Source organism: Myxocyprinus asiaticus, chromosome 16, assembly GCF_019703515.2.
Source record: "Myxocyprinus asiaticus isolate MX2 ecotype Aquarium Trade chromosome 16, UBuf_Myxa_2, whole genome shotgun sequence".
In the NCBI taxonomy this organism is placed as follows: Eukaryota; Metazoa; Chordata; class Actinopteri; order Cypriniformes; family Catostomidae; genus Myxocyprinus; species Myxocyprinus asiaticus.
The window spans coordinates 29,677,150-29,701,268 of record NC_059359.1 but is presented as its reverse complement, the minus strand read 5'-3'; the positions used below and the strand labels follow the sequence as shown (position 1 = coordinate 29,701,268).

The window sequence follows — 24,119 nt, the reverse complement described above, 5'->3', positions numbered from 1 at the left end:
TTATTATGAAACGTGCTTATCGCGGATAGCAGGAAGAGACGCTGTTCATTACTCGGAGATCGGCAGACTGCCTCCGCCACTGCTCGCGATCGGGTTTTCTGCTTAAACTAGTGTTGGAGACGTGCATCGTCATTAATATCAGCCACAGTTTGGATGTAATTTTAACTGATTGATGCTTGGTTTTATCAGTGATGACGCAGTTATTAGCAGTTCAATGTTGCGTGATAATTCTATTATCTACATGCTATTCTTGTAACACATCTGTTGATTTACAATGTTCGGAGTTATAATGTTTATAATGCTATAAGTCGTTTGGATAATTAATAATAGTGGATGCACTGGTATACTAAGTGTTTATACATCATTATGTTACTGTAAGAGGGGAGCAGCCTATAGTTGTGTATGCATAATAATACTTGTAATGGTGGTTTTATTAGAATATTGCTCTTTATTTCTGGCAGGAGAAACCACATCGTCCACCACAATCATACATCTCATGCTTCTACTGATATGTACCCAGCCCTCTCAAGAAGACAAGATCTGTGAAAGACAGTACTTAAGTTCTCCCTCTAACTGGCTCACGCCTCCCATCATTCTCAGCAACCCGCGTATGCTTATTAGCAGTGGTCCCAGAGCCCATACTGAGCAGAGAGTATTCATTCCTCTGGATGTTTCCAAGGAGGCCTCCTTGTCTCTATCACATACACCACTTTGGGCCCACTGCAGTCCTCAAGTCTATCTGTCCACATCCTGTTAGTAGAAACTGACTGATGTGCATGTAAAGGCTGACTCCCCTCTCTGATTTGATTATAGCGCATCTGTGAAAATAAACCTGTACAAACTGCTACTTCCCTCTGTGGTGTTCTGACCGACACACCTGGTTCACTGCGATTTGAGCTAGCCCTAACAGTATAAGGTAGCCCTTCGCTACATTTGTGGTCCTTCAAGCCGGATCGTAGTCGTGCTGGGAGTATGCAACGGAGTGATGAAGCATCGTGGCCCCCCTCCACTTGGCCCAAATGTCAGTTAAGACAGCCATCCTATCTGAAGGATTATGAGGTCAGTGCAGTGCGACTGAAGATCCGTGGCCCATCACGTGCCAGCCCGGCACCACACCCGCCTAAAGAGGAAGATCGGGGCTCACAGCCTCATGTGAAGTGGAGTAGACCCCCCGAAGCACATGACGATTATTTACCAAGTTTTGAGGAGAGCTATGATGACACAAGCCTGGGCTGGCGACATACCCCTATGCCCTACACTAAGGAGGGAGCCGAGCCAAGGTGGCTACACAGAGAGAGCATGCAGTACGGTTCCGCCTCACCTTATGACACTCGAAGGGAATCGCTTGAACTATCGGCCTCCGCCAGAGTGCAAGGAGCAGCGCAGCGTGATCAGGCATTCAAGCATTGGCCAATGCCTCCCCTTCCATTACCAGAGGACTCGTTAGTGCCAGAGGAAGAGGAGGGTGATGGGGAGCTGCCCCCTCTGCCATGGCCTTCATCCGACTACCCTCCAGAGTCGGCAGCTGTCGAGGAGCAGCGAGTGGTCATTGTCATAGACCGAATGATGAGTGAGTTACAGCTCATGAGGGACAGTATGACACCCAGCATCACAGCCCACACTCATCCACATTCAACACCTCGAAGCCTGAACGCCCCTCAGCCTAGACGAGGTCCTGAACTGTATGACGGCTGGTCCCCAACCCTGAGACCAGGACCCCACTCGCCCATCTCACGTCCGCAGCCCAGTATGTATCACATCAATGCGGGATCCTCAACTCAGCACCCAACTAGGCCTGATATGAGCCAACCACACCCCGCCAGAGGCAGACAGTTCTCATCAGTATCCGTGAGTCAGGGAGGAGGAGAGTATAGGGGGCCGGCGCCAAAGATTCCTCTGTTTATTCATAACGACCCAATGGAGTTCTCTTGGCTAAAATTAGCTCTGTTAAACCTGCTACCCGCAGATGCTTCAGAGCTTTTCAAGTATCAGATACTTGTGGATCATGTGAAGCTTGAAGAGGCCTGTCTCATTGCCGACTCTTTCATCAACTCACCTAGGCCATACACGGACACCATGGCAGCCTTGACAGAGAAGTTTGGCCAGCCGCACCATGTAGCCTTGAAGCGGATTGCTGCAGTGATGGATTCGCCTGAGATTAAGAGAGGAGATATATCAGCCTTTGAGAGATTCTCTCTGCACATACAGTCACTTGTAGGTATGCTGCAGACATTAGGCCCAGATGGAGAAGTCGAGCTGAAATGCAGCTCACATGTGGCCCGTCTCCTTACCAAGCTTCCAATTGAGATGAGAGCGAACTTCAGGCGTCTGATGTTCCACCGTCCTGGACACACTCCTACGCTGCTCGACCTGGCAGAATGGCTTCGATATGAATCGTGGTGCCAAGGATACGACAACCCTTCTGACATCCGTGCCCCAGGGCTGTCTGGCTACCAAGCTGAGAAGCGTCGCAGTAAGCCCATAGCTACGGTTCTACATGGAGCTGAGAGTTATTCGTCGAATCAAGCAACTAGACAAGAAGTCCAGAGTTCATCCACGCTGAGAAAGGCAAAGTGAAACCCTACTGTCCGTATTGCAAGGGTACAGAGCACTTCCTCAATAGGTGTCCGGCTATTCAAAAACTCACTCGAGAGGAGGTCGTAGAGTGGATTAAAGTCAACAAGAGATGCTGGAGATGCGGAAGAGGACATCAAGCAGCGTAATGTGACCTCTGTGATGTGTGCCAAGGAAAGCATCTAAGGGTACTGCATGATGCCAACTTACGCCCCAAGGTCGAGCAACCGAAAGCTGAAAGTTGTCTTGTAAGTACCAGTATGGAAGTTCTTTACCTAGACAGACCATCGTCCCATTCTCGTGTTCTGTTGAAAGTCATCAGAGTTCTCCTGCGCAACAGAGACAGGACACTAGATACTTATGCGATTCTGGACGATGGATCAGAGCGGACGATGCTCCTTCCTGAGGCAGTTGACAAACTGGGCCTGCATAAGAAGCCTGAAGATCTCGCTCTCCGCACAATTCGACAGGAAGTTCAAACCCTGAAGGGCGCCGCTGTCTCATTCAAAATCTCATCCCCCACTAATCCCAAGAGAACGTTCCAGATAGGGGAGGCCTTCACTTCACAACGCTTGGGATTAGCAGACCACTCTTACCCCGTGGTCAGCCTGAAGAGGAGGTACAAGCACCTGGCAGACCTCCCCCTTGAGCCATTTGAGCGCGTCAAGCCGCTCGTGCTGATTGGTGCAGACTACCCCCATCTACTTACCCCTGTCGAGCCGGTGAGACTGGGCCCTCCTGGAGGTCTGGTGGCCATTCGCACGAGGCTGGGATGGACGCTCCAAGGACCTGCACAACTTACCCAGTGGGCCCCGAATATCCAGCAGTGTCTCCTCACTAGTGTCTCATCCCAGACGACAGAGCTGATGCAGAATGTGGAGAAGCTCTGGAAGGTGGACATCCTGCCATACCAGAGTGGCAAACTGGGAGTGAGGTCAAAACAGGATAAGGAAGCACTGGAGCTCCTGGAGACCAGGATGAGGCGAGTACAGGTTGCAGGCATCCTTAGATATGCCACGCCCCTGCTAAGGAAGCAAGGTGTCCCCCCACTCAGAGCTCGCAAGGAAGCCATCCTACCGAGCCTCAGGAGTCTGGAGAGACACTTGGCCCGGGACCCTCTACGAGCTGAAGAGTATTGCGCAGCGGTGGAAGCAGGAGCGGTCAGGAGGATCGACTCAAGCGAAGCCTCAGCCACCAATGAGTCGTGGTACATACCGCACCACTTGGTGAGTCATAACGGGAAGAGTCATTTAGTCTTCAACTGCTCTTTTCAATTCCAAGGCCGAAGCCTCAATGACACCCTCCTTCCCGGACCAACACTGGGCGCCTCTCTACTGGGAGTTTTATTACGCTTCAGGGAACATGCGGTGGTAGTTAGTGGAGACATCAGAGGCATGTTCCACCATGTTCAGCTCTTACCAGAAGACCAGCCACTCCTCAGGTTCATATGGAGGGACATGAAGCGCGATAACCCCCCTGAAGTCTTCCAGTGGCAGGTTCTACCATTTGGTACTGCGTGCTCACCATGCTGTGCCACCTTTGCCCTCCAGAGGCATGCAAGAGATCATGGCGGGCCAGGAGAAGGAATCCAGCATTCGGTGGAGCACTGTTTTTATGTGGATAATTGCCTCCAGAGCGTGCACACCGCAAATGAGGCCAAAGAACTGGTGGACCGGCTCATGGAGGTACTAGCTTCCGGAGGGTTTGAGCTCAGACAGTGGGCTTGCAACATACCAGATGTACTCAGACATCTACCTGCAGAGGCGAGATCCGACAGCATGGAGCGATGGCTTTCCCATGACGAACCTGGCTTGTCGGAACCGGTCCTTGGCCTCAGCTGGCACTGGGGATCAGACACCTTAGGCTACAAGAGCCAACCTCTGGAGTATGGAGCACTGACGATGAGAAATGTCTACAAGGTACTGGCCCGACAATATGATCCCCTGGGATTTATTGCACCTTACACGACTCATGCCAAGCTCATCGTCCAGAGCATGTGGGACAAGCCTCATGGCTGGGATGACCCATGTATCCCGCAAGACCTGCAGAAGGCATGGAAGGAATGGGAATCTTTACACCTGCTACCACGCATCTCTGTACCCCAACCCTATGCTCCAGCCCTTACTGAACAGATGGTTGTTTCCAGGCAGATCCATGTGTTCAGTGACACCTCCGAAAGTGTTTATGGCTCAGTCTCCTACTTCAGGACAGAAGATGTCCAGGGACGAGTCCATATAGCATTCCTTGCAGCTAGGTCCAGGGTAGCACCCAGGCGGCAACATTCCATTCCCCGCCTCGAGCTTTGCGGTGCGCTGACTGCTGCTCAATTGGCCAAGACGATCGAGAGAGAGCTGACGGTGAAGACGGATAAGACAATTCTTTGGAGTGACTCGACGACCGTGTTAACCTGGTTGCAGTCAGAGTCATGCCGCTTCAAGGTCTTCGTGGGCACTCGTGTGGTGGAGATCCAGGAGCTTACGGCAGAAAGTACCTGGCACTACGTTGGCTCTGCACTGAACCCGGCCGATGATGTTACTCGTGGGAAGACCTTGGCAGAATTAGCTGTACCTAATCGCTGGAGCCAAGGGCTGTCTTTCCTCAGCAAGGGACCTGCTGAATGGCCATCCTCACCGGGAGAGATCCCTGAGCAGGATATCATGGAGTATAAGAAGATGGCTTCATGTGGAGTGATATCAAGAGCTGACAGACAGGAGGCTCATGGAGGGCAGCCATACCTGTCCTGGAAGAGTATGGTCGAGGCGGTAGTGCAAGAGATGCATGGGGCGCCGGACCAAGACGAGCCCTTGACCGCAGAGGACTATCGCCAGGCAGAGATGACAATCTTTCAGAGAATCCAATCTGAATGCTTTCCAGAAGAGTTGCATCATCTTAAAGCAGGAAAGGCTGTACTTCGAAGTAGTCATCTCCTTACCCTAGCACCGGAGCTGGAACCTGATGAGGGAATTATATGCGTGGGAGGGAGACTCCGACGGGCCGAATGGTTAGACCCTGCCTTTAAACATCCCATTGTCCTGGACCCCTCCCATCCCACAACGAAACTCCTTATCCAGGACTATGATGTTCGGCTCTGTCATCCGGGCCCAGAGCGAGTATTCGCTGAGATGCGTCGGAACTTTCGGATACTCCGTGGAAGAGAGGCCATACGGAGGGTGCAACACCAATGTCAGGAGTGCCGGCGATGGAAATCGAAGCCATCAGTCCCAAAGATGGCTGACCTACCTGTGGCCCGTCTGCATCTATACAAGCCGGCGTTCTACTCCACTGGTGTCGATTGCTTCAGCCCCTTCCAAGTGAAGCTAGGATGACGCTCGGAGAAAAGATGGGGCATTATCTATAAATGTCTTACCACTCGGGCAGTGCACCTGGACCTCCTGCACGCTATGGATTCTGACTCCTTCTTGATGAGCCTCAGACGGTTCATCGCCCGCTGAGGGAGTCCAATGGAGCTCTATTCGGACCAGGGCACGAACTTTAAACGAGGTGAGAAAGAGCTCAGTGAATGGTTTGATAGCATGTCCTCTGCCCTCAAATGACTCCTAGCCAAGCAGAAGATTGATTTCCGCTTCAATCCCCCTGCAGCTCCCCACTTCGGGGGTACGTGGGAGAGGGAGATCAAATCTGTTAAGACTGCGCTGTATACTGTCATCGGAGTTCAACCTGTCTCTGAAGAAGTATTGCTTACAGTGCTACTAGAGGTCGAGGCTATACTGAACTCGAAACCGCTGGGTTACACCTCCTCCAGTGTTGCCGACTTGGATGCTGTGACTCCAAATGTCCTCTTGATGGGGCGGCTGGATGGAGCGCTACCTCCAGTGGTGTACCCTAAAAGTGAGGGACTGAGCCGGCGAAGATGGCGACACTGCAAAGTCCTAGCAGATCACTTCTGGGCGAGATTCATCAGGTGATACCTGCCAACCCTTCAGTGCAGACAGAAGTGGCATGGTACCCCAGCCGATCTGACAGTAGGTTCAGTAGTCTTGTTGATGGACCCCCAGTTTCCCCGGGCACTCTGGCCAGTTGGCAGAGTGGTTAAAGTACATCCCAGTGTGGATGGGCATGTACGATCTGTAGATGTACAAGTTAAAGACAAAGTCTACTCCCGGCCCATTGCTCGGCTTATTGCTCTTCCAGTCATACCAGATGCTGAGGAGGAAAAGGATGCCTATCAACGACTCCAGATTAAGAATACGCCTTTACATGAGCAAATTGCACGCAATTTGGGGACGGCTGTGCAAAAGGCGATAGAGAGAGTGTCAGAGCGCTGTCGTGCTAGCCAGTATGGGGACTTTTATTATGAAACGCGCTTATCGCGGATAGCAGGAAGAGACGCTGTTCATTACTCGGAGATCGGCAGACTGCCTCCGCCACTGCTCGCGATCGTGTGCGTCCTATAAGAGTGAGTACATATAAACCTGCAATGTTAACAGATTGATGCTTGGCTTTATCAGTGATGACGCAGTTATTAGCAGTTCAATGTTGCGTGATAATTCTATTATCTACATGCTATTCTTGTAACACATCTGTTGATTTACAATGTTCGGAGTTATAATGTTTATAATGCTATAAGTCGTTTGGATAATTAATAATAGTGGATGCACTGGTATACTAAGTGTTTATACATCATTATGTTACTGTAAGAGGGGAGCAGCCTATAGTTGTGTATGCATAATAATACTTGTAATGGTGGTTTTATTAGAATATTGCTCTTTGTTTCTGGCAGGAGAAACCACATCGTCCACCACAATCATACATCTCATGCTTCTACTGATATGTACCCAGCCCTTTCAAGAAGACAAGATCTGTGAAAGACAGTACTTAAGTTCTCCCTCTAACTGGCTCACGCCTCCCATCATTCTCAGCAACCCGCGTATGCTTATTAGCAGTGGTCCCAGAGCCCATACTGAGCAGAGAGTATTCATTCCTCTGGATGTTTCCAAGGAGGCCTCCTTGTCTCTATCACATACACCACTTTGGGCCCACTGCAGTCCTCAAGTCTATCTGTCCACATCCTGTTAGTAGAAACTGACTGATGTGCATGTAAAGGCTGACTCCCCTCTCTGATTTGATTATAGCGCATCTGTGAAAATAAACCTGTTCAAACTGCTACTTCCCTCTGTGGTGTTCTGACCGACACACTTGGTTCACTGCGATTTGAGCTAGCCCTAACAGTATAAGGTAGCCCTTCGCTACACTACTGGAAGAACCCAACAGTGAGGCCAATGACCTAAAACCGCTCATTAACTGTATGAAAACATTCCCTGTCAGGACAGCAGAGTGTGAAAGGAACTTTAGCTTTATGAACAATAACAGCACAGACAAAAGGGCTGTCCTACTGGTCTCAAACATATCAAACTTAATGATGATTAACATCAACGGACCCCCTACTTCCAAGTTTGATCCTAGAAAGTATACAAGGACCTGGTTGAAGAGCCACCATGCTGCCTCTTCTGTGCGTTCTAGAGAATGCAGTGTGAAAACCCCTGCAGAGAGCAAGTCTGTCTGGAATATACTGTAGTACAGGGGTAGACAGGCTGTTGACAGGTTTTAAAACCGGCACTGACAATAAATCTTGTGTTCAAAATCAGTTATTTGTTATTTCGTATTTATATAAGTATTGCACTACTTACCTACCTGAAGTTAAGTTCCTTGAGCCAAAAATATGAGCTCTTATTTAGAAACCCTGCATTGGGTTGAGAGAGTATATCACTGTGGTTTTCATGAATATGTTATAAAATGTATATATTTTTGTTCATTATATTTAGCTCAAAATCAGTTATTTGTTATTTCATATTTATATAAGTATTGCACTACTTACCTACCTGAAGTTAAGTTCCTTGAGCCTAAAATATGAGCACTTATTTAGAAACCCTGCATTGGGTTGAGAGAGTACTTCACTGTGGTTTTCATAAATATGTTGTAAAATGTATATATTTTTGTTCATTATATTTAACCAAATATTGTTATTTTTAACATATTATTTTGAATATATTGTTGAATTCTTTGAATGATGATATTTTAATGTTTGTTAAAAATAAACTAATCTCTGACTGAAACACCATGCTTGCCTCATCTTGAATATATCTTATATTCATGCATTAGACCTGTGTAGGACCAGTAATATTTGCAAAATGCCCCTTTAACTTATATTGGTGGCACATTCTGGCCTACAATATCTGTTGCAAATCAGCTGTTCCAAGAGATAGTTTACAAAATAAACTACTGGCGCAGACTACTTGCAAGGTTAGAGAATAGTTGTCCAATTTTTATGTGTGGATGGACTAAGGAATAAGGAATAGTTCACTCAAAATTCATAATTATGTAGTTGTCTCTTCCTATAGTCTTTGGGCCAGTATTGATTGCAAAATCTGCACCTCTTCTGTGGCTAATATTAATTTCATAATGATCCTTACTCCGTGAAGTCAAGCAGCAGAAGTTAAGTGACAATGTGCAAATACCACTGAACCATTTTGGGGTGAACTAAATATGCAAGACTAGTCTTCCATATCACTGTTTATAACACAGGGCGTTCATCCTTTGCTGGGCTGCTTTAAAAAAAAATGGGGGGCATAAATTAAGAGTATACCCACTTCTCCAGGCACCACTACACCACTGGGCTCACCCGAGACCTATCGTAATACCAGGTGGAAACGGGGTCTAAATATAACACGCTCAGCACACATCAATGAACCGCACCAAATTCTGAGCACATTTGCTACTCTGAGCAGGAAATGGAATTTGTGGCAAGAACCTCTCTGAAACCACCGTATTATGACCATCATGCATGCGCTGAGCAGGCTAGGCTATGTGTAACACAATAAACTACAATTTAATGTAATCGCAACCCTTTGCGGTTTAATAATCACACAAGGTCATATCACGATTTTGATTTTATTTTAATGCCCAGAACTTAGAAATAAATAGTAAATTTTCTTGTCTACCTTCAATTTTAGTTGCTTACAAAGATAGTCTCATGTATTGACACGATTAATGTTTTTTATTAAATATTTATTGCATATTATGATATTTACGTATTTTTATAATGTGGACCAGAAGGTGCACGGATCACCCTAACTGTTTTTTTGTGTTTCTGTTTGACAGCTAAAAATGAGCTTGCTTATGTCATCTGAGTAAGTTCTTTTATCCTCCATGCACAAACTGAGATGCTGTTCTAACAATGAATATATATTTATGACCTTTTTTCTGTTATATACCATTAAGAAATGTTCAAATCTGTCTGTCGTTTTTCCTCTCCGTACCCTCCTTCTTGCAGTGTTAAGGATTTGCAATTTATGGAGGCAGTTGCCAGTCATCTAAAAGAGGGAATTGTCTCTGTCTGTAATATTTGCAAGTCCCTCCTTGATGCACACGTAGATCCCTACACTGACAAGTGCTCCAATTACAAACAAATCAGGTGACTGAAATTGAGCTGGCTGAACATTGCCTGAACAAGTCAGAGACCATGACAAAAAAAAAAAAACAACTGAAAAATTTGGATGAACACATGGAGCAACTTATTCAAAAGAAGGAACATGTTGAGCAAAAGCAGAGAGAGGAAAGCCTGGCCATGGATACATTTCACAAAGAGAAGACATCTTCTGAACAATTATTAAACATTTCAAAAGCTGCTTTGGAGCAGGCGAAAAAAAATCTAGCATCAGAAGAAGAGGCTCTAGAAAAAGAGAGAGAAAGAGAGAAGTCATGTCGAGCCTTAAGCACAGCAGGAGCAGTTATGTTCATAATACCAGTTTTTGGATGGGTTGCTGGTGAGAAATCTACCACCTCTGATAACTTCTACCATCATACTGAACAGACATCTAAAACATTTGTGAACATTTGCATTTAAAACATTTAAACATTTGTAATTGATTCAAAGGATTTCTGGTTTCCCTCTAGGTGCAGTAATGGTAGGTGCAGGAGAAAGTGAACGCTATAATGCTTTAAATTCTATCAAGGCTGCTGAAGAGGAACGAGAAAGGTGTGACTCTCAAGTGCAGGAGTGCAGCAAGAAAGTGTCTGATTACCAGAACAAGATCTTTGAGAAACAGACTGAGATCAAGGAAACCGATAAGGCACTGAATAAGATTCAGGAGAAGATTGAAGGGCTGAAGCAGCATCTAGTGGTCATAGCTGAAATTCAGCAAAATGTCCTGAAAGTTTTAAACCATCGGAGTGTTTTTACTGGAAGGGTCACTGTACTAGAGAGGCGAACTAAATGTTTCATTCTCTGGGAGCCTGTGATTAAAGCAATGGAAAATGTGTTGGAAGCAGCTGTAAATATTGCAAAGAAACAGCTCCTCTATAGTCAGGGTGAACCATGCCTAATAAATAAATTTGATGGAGACAGTAGCGGTTTTAACCGCCACACAAACCACACAATTGCGTGGGGCCCCGGACGTCGGGACCTGAGACTCTGGCTCGTCGGCCATGACGTGGGACTCCGGCTCGGTGGCCATGACGTGGGACTCCGGCTCGGTGGCCATGACGTGGGACTCCGGCTCGGCGGCCATGACGTGGGACTCCGGCTCGGCGGCCATGACGTGGGACTCCGGCTCGGCGGCCATGACGTGGGACTCTGGCTTGGCGTCCGCCTCCTCCACAGTGAACGTAGAACCAGTAATCTGCAGGGCAAGGTCGATATGCTGAGCCAGGCTGAGGGAACTGTGACCACCAGGCATCAAAATGGAGATTGGCTCACTCAATCCAAAACAGAAACAGTCTTTGAGGGCAACCTCATTAAAGTCCACCTGGCAGGCCAGATTGCAGAAGTCCTCTACATAATCCTCCAGGGGACGATTCCCCTGACGTAGGCATATAAGTTGGATTGCTGGGTTGACAAAGACGATGACGTGAAGAACCCAAGTGCAAATTTATTACAAACATGACATCCAAAAAACCCTAACTATAAATGTGAACAAAATACAAAACCTGATCTTGACTTAAACTTTACTTGAATATAAACAATGACTTGACCTTCAACCAAATACTTGGACAAGAGGTAAAACAATGACGAGGGAACCAATGAACAGACAGAACAGATAACAAGAAAACAAGACAATAACCCAATGAAAACAAGACACAAGAACATGGAGGGAAACAGGAATCACATGACTAGGGAGCATATGACAAAAAACAGGAACTAGATTTTCAAAATAAAAGACATGAACCAACAAACATGACAACATGTTGTTCTGGTTACACGCGCGAATACGCTGTTGTAAAGGCTCTTAGAGCGGTTCATGTTTGAAGCCGCTAGGGTCAGGACAGGTGAGTTTTTTTAAGTAGAGTTCGGGTTTGTAATTTATGAAAAATATGTAGGCCGTCCGAACTTGTTTCGCGCACGCGCTCTCACTCACAGATATGTGCGAACGGATGAGTTAGGGGCCGTTCACACCGAACGTGTTTTTGCCTGCGTCTGCTCTGTTTTGCCATTGTTTTCCTGTGTAAACCTGCTGGATGAACGTCCATACCTGCTGCACCGCATCTCGCTGTTTCTTCAGTGTTTCATGGAGGACTGGCGTATTTTTAGACACTGTGTCAAGTTAATAAGAACTTCAGGTTTCAAAAATGCATGCCGAGACACCTGCATTCTGTTTCAGTCGTTGCACTCTGTCTAGACTGTTTTATTTTTTTTATTTTTTTTTGTATTTTATTTATTTTATTTTTTAGCGCAGGCGTCACAAAGATTTAACGTTCTGAACAAGTTCAGGTTGCAAAGAGGGGACTGTTACAATGTTTAACATTATTCCAGATTGTTCTGCAACAAGCAAAGTTTCAGCTCTTGGTAAACGGCAATGTTTTTTTCCTCTCTGCTCTAGCGTGCTGAGGGGCCGCCATGCTTTGTATGTATATTGTCACAGTTATGAATGTTGCCTACAATGCTTACATAAAATACAGCCTCAGCGTCAGAATATAAACTCCAGGTGAAAGTAAATAAGACAGGAATATATTACTATTGTATACAACAAATCCTCAAAGTAGCCTAATAAAAATAGTGTATCATATTATAATAGCAAACTGGACAACAATAAATAATTGTTGGGTTATAATATTAATAAATAACAACTGAATTCCAAAATGTTACTGGGTGAAGTAGTAGGTTTTGCACAACCTGTTCAAAACATTTTTTTGTATAAATTTATGTAGGTAAATATTGCTTTTTTATCACTGTATTGTGGAAAAACTGGAAAACATGCATCAATTATCTTTAACTAGATTTTTATTTCATTAAACATTTTGAATGTACTTGGCTACAATGGTTGATAGGATGAATTTAAAATTATGATTTAAAATAAAATTTATGTAATTTAAGCAAACATTTTCAAAATGGGGCCCCAGCTTGGTCGGTTGCTTGGGGCCTCAGAAATTGTAAACCCGCCCCTGTATAGGACAGTTATCACATCAAAATGCCTGCCCTTATCAAGGTGCTTTAGAGTCAGTTGCGAGTTTACATGCGAGTTGTTATGTGAGATTGTGAAAGTAACTAACTATAATGTGGCCATTCAAATATTTTAAACACAATGAGATAAATACATTTGTCACAAGTGATGTCAGGTTAACATAACTACATATAAATCAAAAGCATCTAACACACTCATTTAAAGGGATAGTTCAGCCCAAAATTAAAGTTTCTCATAATTTACTCACCCTTATGCCATCCCAGATGTGTATTACATTCTTTCTTCTGCTGAACATAAGCAAAGAGTTTTTAGAAGAATATCTCAGCTCTGTAGATCTATACAATGCAAGTGAATGGTGATCAGGCCTTTGAAGATCCAAAAAAGGAGATAAAGTCAGCATAAAATTAAATACATGTCTTCATAAGTGATATAATAGGTGTGTGTGAGAAACAGATCAATATTTAATCTTTTATGCTGCCTTCATGAAAATGACTTGACTTGACCTTTATGTGATTTTTGGAGCTTGAAAGGCCTGGTCACCATTCACTTGCACTGTATGGACCCACAGAGCTGAGACATTTTGTGGTATATACAGTGGTTTAATCAATGTCTTCTAAAGCGATCCAGTTGGTTTTGGGTAAGAACAGACCAAAATATAACTCCTTTTTCATTGTACATCTTGTCATTGCAGTCTCTAGGCACAATCACGATATCAAGCTTGATTACACTTCCTAGTGCATAACTTTAATGAAGTAAAAGAACTTAAACAAACATAAACACACACACACACACACACACACAGCAGCCGCATGTGGCTCTCTCTCTCTCGAATTGGCACCTCCAGCCTCCGGCTGTGTGTATGTGTGTGTGTATATATATAATATATATTTACATATTGTATAATATATATATATATTATATACATCTATGACACTAGGTGTCACAGAGAAAAACACAAACTGAGTGGACCTTTAACTAAATGATAGTACTGTTAAAACATTAGTACCTCTTACTCTGAGGGTGTGTAATGCATTGGCCGTGATTCCAGTAATGTTGTTTGAGGCTTTGCAGGTGTAGATTTCACTGTGGGTCGAGCTGCTGCATTCCGTAATGCACAAAGCTGAGTTCCCAGCATTAAGACCATTTACTGTCCAGGTGAGAGCTGCTGGACAGATGACACTGAGCAGAACAGAAGAATGTCTGAACCTTCCTCCATTATCTATGCTTCAAGAATTGTCACATCAGGCCCATCTGTTACACATTAAATAATCAAGCAGCAAGTTAGATTATAGCAAGAATTTGGGTTAAATAGTACTATACCAAATATACAACTATGTTCTTTGCAGTTACAATAAAACTTTACAGCATCATGTTGTATTTTGTTACATAATATGAATAAATAACCCCTCATATCTTACCATGCTTAACAGAACAAGTAATTCAATTCAGTATTATTTTTTAAAGCAATTTTTACAACACATGTTGTTCCAAAGCAGCTTACAAAAAAAAAAAAAAAACATTTTAAAAAGGTAGAAAATGTAGTTTTGTTGGTATAACCTATAATGTATTCAAGTGAATAATTTTGATTTGAATCAAACCAGTTAATTTTTATGTTACCACATGAAGCACATTTTTTAGGTAAAATATTTTTCAGTGTGTGATGGTTGTGCTTCGGAATTGTACAGATGAAAAACGATAAATAACCTTATATATGCTATTTTATTCTAAATGGAGAGGGTCCCCTCATGGGGGCTGCCATGTTAGTGTCACATGACCAACTAAATACTACCTGCTTAATCTCAGTAACTGAGATTATTAGACACTTTAATTCTTGGATTAAATTAATCATTGCTGACTGTAAATACAGTGAGTTTACAATGGCATCAGTAACTTAAAAACTATTCCTTGTTGAGACTAGGCAGGTCAATGTCTTAAAACATGTGGTGAATGACTCACTATATTCTAATAGTTTTAAATCAAAGGGCACTTCTATAGGACTGTTATCACATCAAAATGCCTGCCCTTATCGAGGTGCTTTAGAGTCAGTTGCGAGTTTACACGCGATTGTGAAAGTAACTAACTATAATGTGGCCATTCAAATATTTTAAGCACAATGAGATAAATACATTTGTCACAAGTGTTGTCAGGATAACATAACTACATATAAATCAAAAGCATCTAACACACTCATTTAAAGGGATAGTTCAGCCCAAAATTAAAGTTTTCTCTTCATTTACTCACCCTTATGCCATCCCAGATGTGTATTACTTTCTTTCTTCTGCTGAACATAAGCAAAGAGTTTTTAGAAGAATATCTCAGCTCTGTAGGTCTATACAATGCAAGTGAATGGTGATCAGGCCTTTGAAGATCCAGTGGTTAAATACATGTCTTCATAAGTGATATAATAGGTGTGTGTGAGAAACAGATCAATATTTAATCTTTTATGCTGCCTTCATGAAAATGACTTGACTTGACCTTTATGTGATTTTTGGAGCTTGAAAGGCCTGGTCACCATTCACTTGCACTGTATGGACCCACAGAGCTGAGACATTTTGTGGTATATACAGTGGTTTAATCAATGTCTTCTGAAGCGATCCAGTTGGTTTTGGGTAAGAACAGACCAAAATATAACTCCTTTTTCATTGTACATCTTGTCATTGCAGTCTCTAGGCATGATTACAATATCAAGCTTGATTACACTTCCTAGTGATTGACACATGCACAGAACGCTAGATGGCTGTAACGGGTTCAGGTGGGCAAGGAGGAGGCGGGAACCGGCTGAACAGTCAACATAACTTTAATGAAGTAAAAGAACTTAAATAAACATAAACACACACACTCACAGCAGCCGCATGTGTCTCTCTCTCTCTCAAACTGGTGCCACCGGCTTGTCTTTATCCCCCTCCCGGCTGATTAGCCCGATTCAGGGCCGGGCGTCTGTCCTCACGGCCCAGTACTGCCCTCCTCCTCATCACAATGGCACTATAGGACGTGTAATTGAGCTTAAAATCATGATTGCCAAGAAGACTGCTGCCAAGATGAACAGTGAAAAAGTAGTTACATTTTGGTCTGCTTTCACCCAAAACCAACTGGATCGCTTCAGAACATATTGATTAAACTACTTGAGTCTGATGGGTTATGTTTATGCTGACTTTATCTGTTTTGTTGGAGCTACGAAGGCCTGACCTCCATTTACTTACATTGTGAGGACCTGCAGAGCTGAAATATTCTTCTAAAAATCTTTTTTGTTTGTGTTCAGCAGAAGAAAGAAAGTCATACACCTCTTAGATTGCATGAGGGTGAGTAAATGATGAGAGAATTTTCATTTTTGGGTGAACTATCCTACACTAGTATGCAACACTAGTATGCTCTGTTGGCCAAAAGACTGTTGCATAATCTCACAATGGACAGTGATGTTGTAACTAGCCCTTCCAGAGCTGATAGGGTTGTTTACGGTACATTGGTATTCTCCGCTGTCTGATCTTGTCACTGGATTGATCAACACTGATCTGTTATCAGATGAGAAGATGATTATGTTGCTTTCCGACAAATGTTGATCATCCCTCAACCATTCAGCAGTGTTGATGGTGCCCTTTCCTGTACAGGTGAGGGTAGCAGAGGTTTTACCCTCAACAAGGGTGTCATTTGAGCCTGTGATAGTTACAGCAGACAATGGATCTAAGGGATTAAGGTAAATAAAACAGAATGTGAGGTTAATGAATATTAAATTAGTTTGTAATAAAACCAATAGCAGCATTTCACCAACAGCTTTTGATAGTGGTAAAAATGTAGGACAATTTCACTGCCAGGGCATTGCTATGTGGTTGCTAAGATGTTCTGGGAGGTTACTAGGGTGAAAATCTCATTGCTTATGTAGTGAGATAGACTGCTGTCTTTTATCATTCCCCTGGTTTTGTCATTTCAGTTATGTTGTGTATAATTGTGTATAATTGTTTAAATAACTTTACCTTTTATATAATATAATATATTTTAACTTTAATGTGACCTGCATTATGCAGTGTACATAAGAACTGTGCATTGTTTTATTGTATCACACCCCTCAGTATTAGGTGGGTTTTGATAGCCTATCAGCGTGCGTTCATGGGGTATATTAGGGCGGCTATGTGCCGCCTAGACGCGCGTCACAGTCTAATGACCGCCCCATTTCCGGTATGGAATATTTTGCTCCAAAGTGGTTGTTTGTGCGAGGCTCGTTCCGAGCTTCACTGGCCGACTTCTGCCTTCCTCCAGTCTGTTTTTGCCTTTGGGGTGTGTGTGTGTGTGTGTGTGTGTGTGTGTTCGCGGCCGTGTTTATGGCTGTCTCTTCAACATTTCCGGTGAAATAAACTGCTCACCAGAATGCATCTGTCTGCACTGAAGCTGCAGGGCTGAACTTCCGATGCTGCTGTTTAGTTTAATTTAGTTTTTTGTCTCGGTTTTGTTAGTCTATTATGATCCTTTTATTTTGTTAATTTTCTTTTCTTTTCTCAGGAGCTGAAGGCCCCAGTTTAGGGGGCTAGCCATTCCCCACTAAATGGTGGTGGTGCCCCTATCACGTGCTGAGTGCTGTGTATTCACAACTGATTCACCTGTGTGGTTTGTGTGAGTGAGTGTACACCTGTGGGTGAAGTGTCTTTTTATAGGGGGATCGCTGCGCTCTGCTAGCCTACCTGCTTCTGGTAAGCCTCAGACCTCTGTGTTGCACAAGCAAAGATATGCTTGTTTTTTTCTTTTTTTTGAGTGTAAAGCCTATTGCGAACCACGCAGCAGATTGCCTGTGCTCATATTTTTTATACACTTTTAAATGATTAAATGATCCAGTGCCCTTCTGATACATGTATCTTAAAGAATAAATTATTTTTGTACTTTGGTATCTACGTCTCTTACCCTTTTGTTTTGGAACCACAATTACAGGGTGGCGTAGTCAGCTTTTCTATTGGTTTTCCCTAAAATATTAACATCAGCAGCATTCTCCCCCCCTCTGCTGGTGCTACAGTTCTATCCTCTATCCTCTACCCCCCACTCCGCTACACTTACAAAAGTAATAGCACACCTCTCCTCAAGCCACACAATCATAATTTGATCATTCATGTCCTTAGTACAAACCCTATACAGTAAGTATTAGCAATAATAATATGCATCACTAATAATTACAGACAAACTTTTGTCTCTGGGGTCTCATTATTTCAAAGCATTTAAACAACCTTTGTGATTGCGTGAAACAGACATTTAATTCTCCAGGCAGACACATTGACAGACAGGCTTACTAATAGATAAATTCTCTTTGGTCAAATGCTCAGTTTAATTTAATGGACTGATTCCAAGAATGACATATCTTAAAGGAATGTTCCAGATTCAATACAAGTTAAGATACATCCACAGCATTTGTGGCATAATGTTGATTACCACAAAAATTAATTTAGACTCATTCCTTCTTTTCTTAAAAAAAAAAAAAAAAAAAAAAAAAGCAAAAATCGAGATTACAGTGAGGTCCTTACAATGGAAGTGAATGGACACAATAAAAGTGAACGTGGCCAATTTTTGGAGGGTTTAAACACAGAAATGTGAGGCTTATAATTTTATAAAATCACTTATATTAATTTCTCTGTTAAAACTCCTGTATTATTTGAGCTGTAAAGTTGTTTAAATTGTCATTTTTACAGTCATTTTAAGGTTTGTTAACATTACATCGTCATGGTAACGAAGTTGTAAATTTGGCTATAACTTTACACAAAATAGGTTAGTAAGTGATTTTATCACACTAAAATCATGTTTACACATGTCCTTTATGTCTTGTGGTTATACTTTTGAAAAAGTAAGTATTTTAACATTAAAAAAAAAATTGGCCCCCATTCACTTCTGTCACGTTTTGGTATGGATGAAGAGATGAGGCAAGAGAGCAGGATCTATGTGTAGCTATCTTTTAATCCACAATCAAAAGACGAGAATACATTGAACGATGATGATGGCGACAAAACATAACAGTCATTGGAAGTGACATCAACACATGTGACAACAAACAAGAATTGACAATGATGGAACTAAACTAGAGGGTATTTATACACACAAGGGCTGATGAGGGAATGGAGAACAGGTGAGAATGATGGGGAACAGATGGCAGTGATGAGGGCAGTGCATTCTGGGAAACGTTGTCCGGGGGAAACAGAAGACAGAAGACGAAAACCACTTCAAAATAAGAGTCCTTGAAAATACGGCGACTGTGGCAATAATCATTTTTCTCATCATTATCATCATCATCACCATGATAAAAGAGGAATAATGCTTGAATAACATTATTATTAATTAAAATAAATATCTATTTTCATGACAAATTGTGGCAATACAACATTTGGCATGAACATTACACTGAACAGCAGATAGAGACACAATTTACACAGAGGTGAACATTTTGCATTAACATTACACAAGGGAAAGTTTGCCTCTCTTATGATATAGCATAAACAATATAATCTGCTATACTCCTCCAGTGTCACAATTAACTAACTCAAAATAGCACATGGCTAATACGTGACATTCAGTACAATTACAAAGCAGTAATGACAGCAATACTAAACAAAAAAGAACCTGCTACCAGTGCAGTACAATGACATTATTATTGCCTAACAGTGGCAACCTGTTGCCCTTGACACTTAACAACAGTGCTGAATTAATAATAAAAAACTAATATAACTAAATATTGCCACTTTTGGTTAGGGTCAAGCATTTAGAAAACCCACTGTTGTCAGACAAATCAACTCCATTATGGTGTATTGCATTGGTCCTAACCTTCAGAAAAACATTGGAAGAAATACACAAAGAAAAACACATGTAGTCAGAAATATGAGTTTACAATATTATGTTATATATAACATTAACTTCTAATATGAACAAATGAGTATCTAACATATTTATACATTCTGCACTTGCATTTGTAAGTTATTCAGACATGTCGAATACCTGTTATGTAATTTCTTGTTTTTTTTCTTTCTTACGTTCTTTCTTTTCTTTTCTTTTTTTTTTTTTTTTTTGCTTCATGACAAAATATATTAATATGACTGCAGAAAATGCAAGTAACGTAATAAATTTATATATGACAATATATATCTTAAAAGAAATAGTTCTCTAAAATCATTCAGTGGCTTTGGATCAAGCTAAATATATATAAAAATGTTAATTCATCAAGCTTTGTGTAAATTAACACAAATGTAATCCCTTAAGTGTAAATGTTAAGTCCTAAATGAACAGACATTCTAAAGGAAATAACTTGCTTGTTGAAGCTTAGTAAATAAACTATTCTGATAAACAGGACTTCATAATAAAAAATTGTGGCTGTAATATCAATGGACACACATGTTTCTTGTTTATTCTTTCATGACACAGGAAATGGCAAAGTGTTTCCTCTAGAAGTGCACCCAATGAATTTCCTGTGACATTCCTTTATGATTAAGCAACGAGTGATGGAGTGATGGAGAGGAAGAAAGATATGGAGTAACAGGGTATGTGGCACATTCAAAGAGAACTGAATGATATGAAGTTAAAATCTCTTCATGTTCTTTCACTTTACAGCTCTTTTATACTGTGACTCTTTTTAAGACAACTTCTGCATAATCATTAACCAAAACTAAATTCCCTTCCTGCCTGTCACTTATGACCATCATTCTTCTCTTTTTCATCAAGAAACGAAGACCAAATGTCACACCTACCAGTCCTAAACTGATAAACAGCAGTACCAAGCCAAGAACCAGAAGGTGTGAAAGACCACTGTTCCTATACACTGAATGGTCCCAAAGCCCCACTGACATAACACTCAAACCAACCAGAGTGCCCCAAACCCCAAAGGCCAACATACAGGAACCACAGGACAACTCTGCTCCCCCAGTCACCACAGTGACACCTGCCACAGAAACCAACCCATTTGGTAATTTGACAGTTTCAGACTTTGGATCATATGTCACAGTTTGAGTTGGGTTAGAATTGGCTGAAGGGTCCATGGTTGTTGCCATCATTAATGTGTTCCGCAGCAGGAATGTCCCAAAAGAATGTTAAAAAGTTGTATAAGATGTTCAGAAAATCTCTCCAAAATTGTCTGCCTCTCCTAAAGATTTTGGCAATATCAGTATGTTGAATTAAAGCTTTCAAAAACTCCTTGAATATTCATGATTGTAATGTCAAAACTTTTAGGAAATGATCTTAATCGTCCTCACAGGCTGTGATTCGTCTTGTTGGAATTGTTGTTTTCCTGTTTATTTGCTTGTCTCTTCTCATTGGGTTGTTTCAGCTATTTCTATACTCCTGTCGATTATATAAAAAACAGAATACATCAACATAAAATGCAATGAAACCAGTGTCAGAAATTAAAATTTGCTTGATTTTCCCTTCATTGAGGGAACAATTTTATCATTTCATTAATACAAATTCTCAAGATTGAGAATTTATTACCTTTTAAGAATTAAATCAAAATCAACTCATATTTATGACATAATTTTTATAACAAGGACTAAAATAGAAATTAAGAACTATTAAGAACTATAACAGACGTTACAAAAAACAAAACAAAAATTCAGGGGCATTTTTGGAGGCATTTTTACTACAAATCCCCTTAATTTTTGACTCTGATCGAAACAACCAATGTGAACATATTATGTTAAAGATTACAAACAGTCTACCATCAACCAAACCAATATCCATGTTGAAAAAAATTAGACAACATCAATTTAGAAATACATTTTGTAAGATAAAATAAAACCTATGATGAGGTAATTTTGAATGTTAGAATTAATATTATATATTACTTACAGTATTTAAATAATTATATATTAGCTTAAATAATAATAAATATTATATTTACTTTTAAATATTAGTATGTTGGATACTTTTTCCTTAAAGTGATCATTAAGTGTCATCAAAATGACCTCACAATTGAAATAAGTATTTGATAGATGTGACAAAATCTAATACAAACATGCATTATGCATAAACATGTATACATTTCTCACCTTTTTTCTGCTTGTAAAGAATCAGACCAATACGCTTGTTTTCCAAAACATGAAGAAAAAATATACCCTTCACAAACAAAACAGATTAAACTTGAATATGTTTTAAATCCAGACTTTTTCCTAAAATTCATCAGTGCAAACCCTTTCTCTATGGACCTGTTTTCTCTCAAGCTCTCATGTTGAATGCCAGTACAACATTCTTGTACTGGCAGTTGCATAGTGCTTCACCACTTGTAGACTGGCCTACCAACCAAAGAGCTGGTGAGCTGTTGTTATTATTTCGTTATCATTTGTTTGTTTCGCCCTTTGTGTACTTAAGGAAAGTGATGTCTGTCATTATACATCATTATGGCCCATTACCTTGTATTTATCTTAGACCCCCTCCCTTCCTCTGCTCCCTCCCTCACTGCAGCCTTTGCTTCAGTACTGGCTGGATTTTAAGAAAGAAGTATTGTTATCTAGCCAGAAAGTTTGGGGTTTCTTTTCAAAGAAATTTCCTCTTGTGGTCTCGCCTGGTCTTTTGAAATTTCAGTCTCTATCCTGTCTACGTGCCTCTGTCTTGCATGCGATAATAGCTTAGTTTCAAGAAATACACTACGTACATTTAAAAATCTTTATTCTATCGCATACAAAGACATTGTATACAACTGTGTGCTTCCAACTTTATGGCAAGAGTTTGGGAAGGGCCCTTTTCTGTTCTAACATGACAATGCCCCTATGCTCAAATTTGGGTTCATAAAGATTTTTTTACTGAGACTGGTGTGGAAAAACTTGACTAGCCAGCACAAAACCCAGTCCTGAACCCCACTGTACACCTTTGGGATTAATTAAAATGCAGACTGTGGCCCAGATCCCATTACCCAACAGCCGTGTGCCTCACCTCACTGATGTTCTTGTGTCTGAATGGGAGAAAATTCAAATAGTGGAAAAAAGTCCCAGAAGAGTAGAGGCGGAAGGAGAGAAGGACCAACTCCATATTAATGCCAATGGTTCTGAAATTCAATGCTCAGCAAGCACACATGGGTGTGGTGTTTAAGTGTCAACAAATCTTTGCTCATCTGAATGTAAAATCTAATGCCAATAATGACTCATAGCATTTTGTCACATTAGCTTTTTCAGTGATCAAATGCTTAAAAGGCATACCCAAACCCATATGACATTCTTTTCTTTTTTTTTCTTGTGAAAAAAAACAAAACAAAAAAACAGTGGCAGTTGATAGTAACTCAATCTACAGCTTAAAAAAGCACTCAAAAAGTGTCATGAAAATAGTCAATGCGACACGTGCGTTATATTCCCAGTTCTCTGAAGACATTTGATCCCTTTCTATGATGAAAAGACCAAAGTCATTATTCACTCTCTAAACAAATCAAATCAAATCATTGGTCATCTCAGAACAGAGCCCAATATGGTAAATATACATCAATAACACACCTTATTGTTTCTTGAACATCTCAAGGCTGAACGTCACGACACAAGAACCAATAAAGTTTGATGTTATTGACGTAGTCACCATATTTGTCTAGATTTGAGAGTGATCAATGATTTGATTCAAGTTGAGAGTGATTAATGATTTGATTCGAGAGTGATTACCAATTTGAATTTCGGTTTGTTCATCACACAAAGTATGGCTTCAGAAGACTAAAATAGTGCACAAGTCTTCTCAACTACTTTTACGGTGGTTTTTATTTTAGGGCAGCTTGGAGTCACTATTCTCTTTTATTATGGTTAAAAGAAAATGTCCACAGAAGAAAGAAAGTCATATGGGTTTGGAACAACTTGAGGGTGAGTAAAAAAAACAAAAAACATTTTGGGATAATCTATTACTTTAATTTCTTCACTTATTAATTTCATCTTCATTTCAAGAGACTGTGCAGACAATTTCCATATGAAAATGTGTCGGACCGTAACTCCAATAAACAATTGCATAACTGGGTGTTTCCCTCAATAATCTTTGTAACAAGATTGTTTGTTTCAAATGACTGTTACTCAGCCAGTTTAATGGTATTGAGTGAACACAGCTAATGCATGTGGTCACACTTGGCTATGAACGTGCAAAAAAAATTTGGACACTGTAACCAACAGGATATGATGTCATGCTCGAGGGCTTCTGGTTTTAATAAATAATAAATCA

At 41.4% G+C, this 24,119-nt stretch overlaps 1 pseudogene; it reads left to right on the top strand.

Annotated features, from left to right (window-relative positions):
• Nucleotides 1-13,971, top strand: part of LOC127453816 (uncharacterized) — a 56,136-nt pseudogene extending 42,165 nt beyond the window's left edge.
• Nucleotides 13,972-24,119: the final 10,148 nt, after the last annotated feature.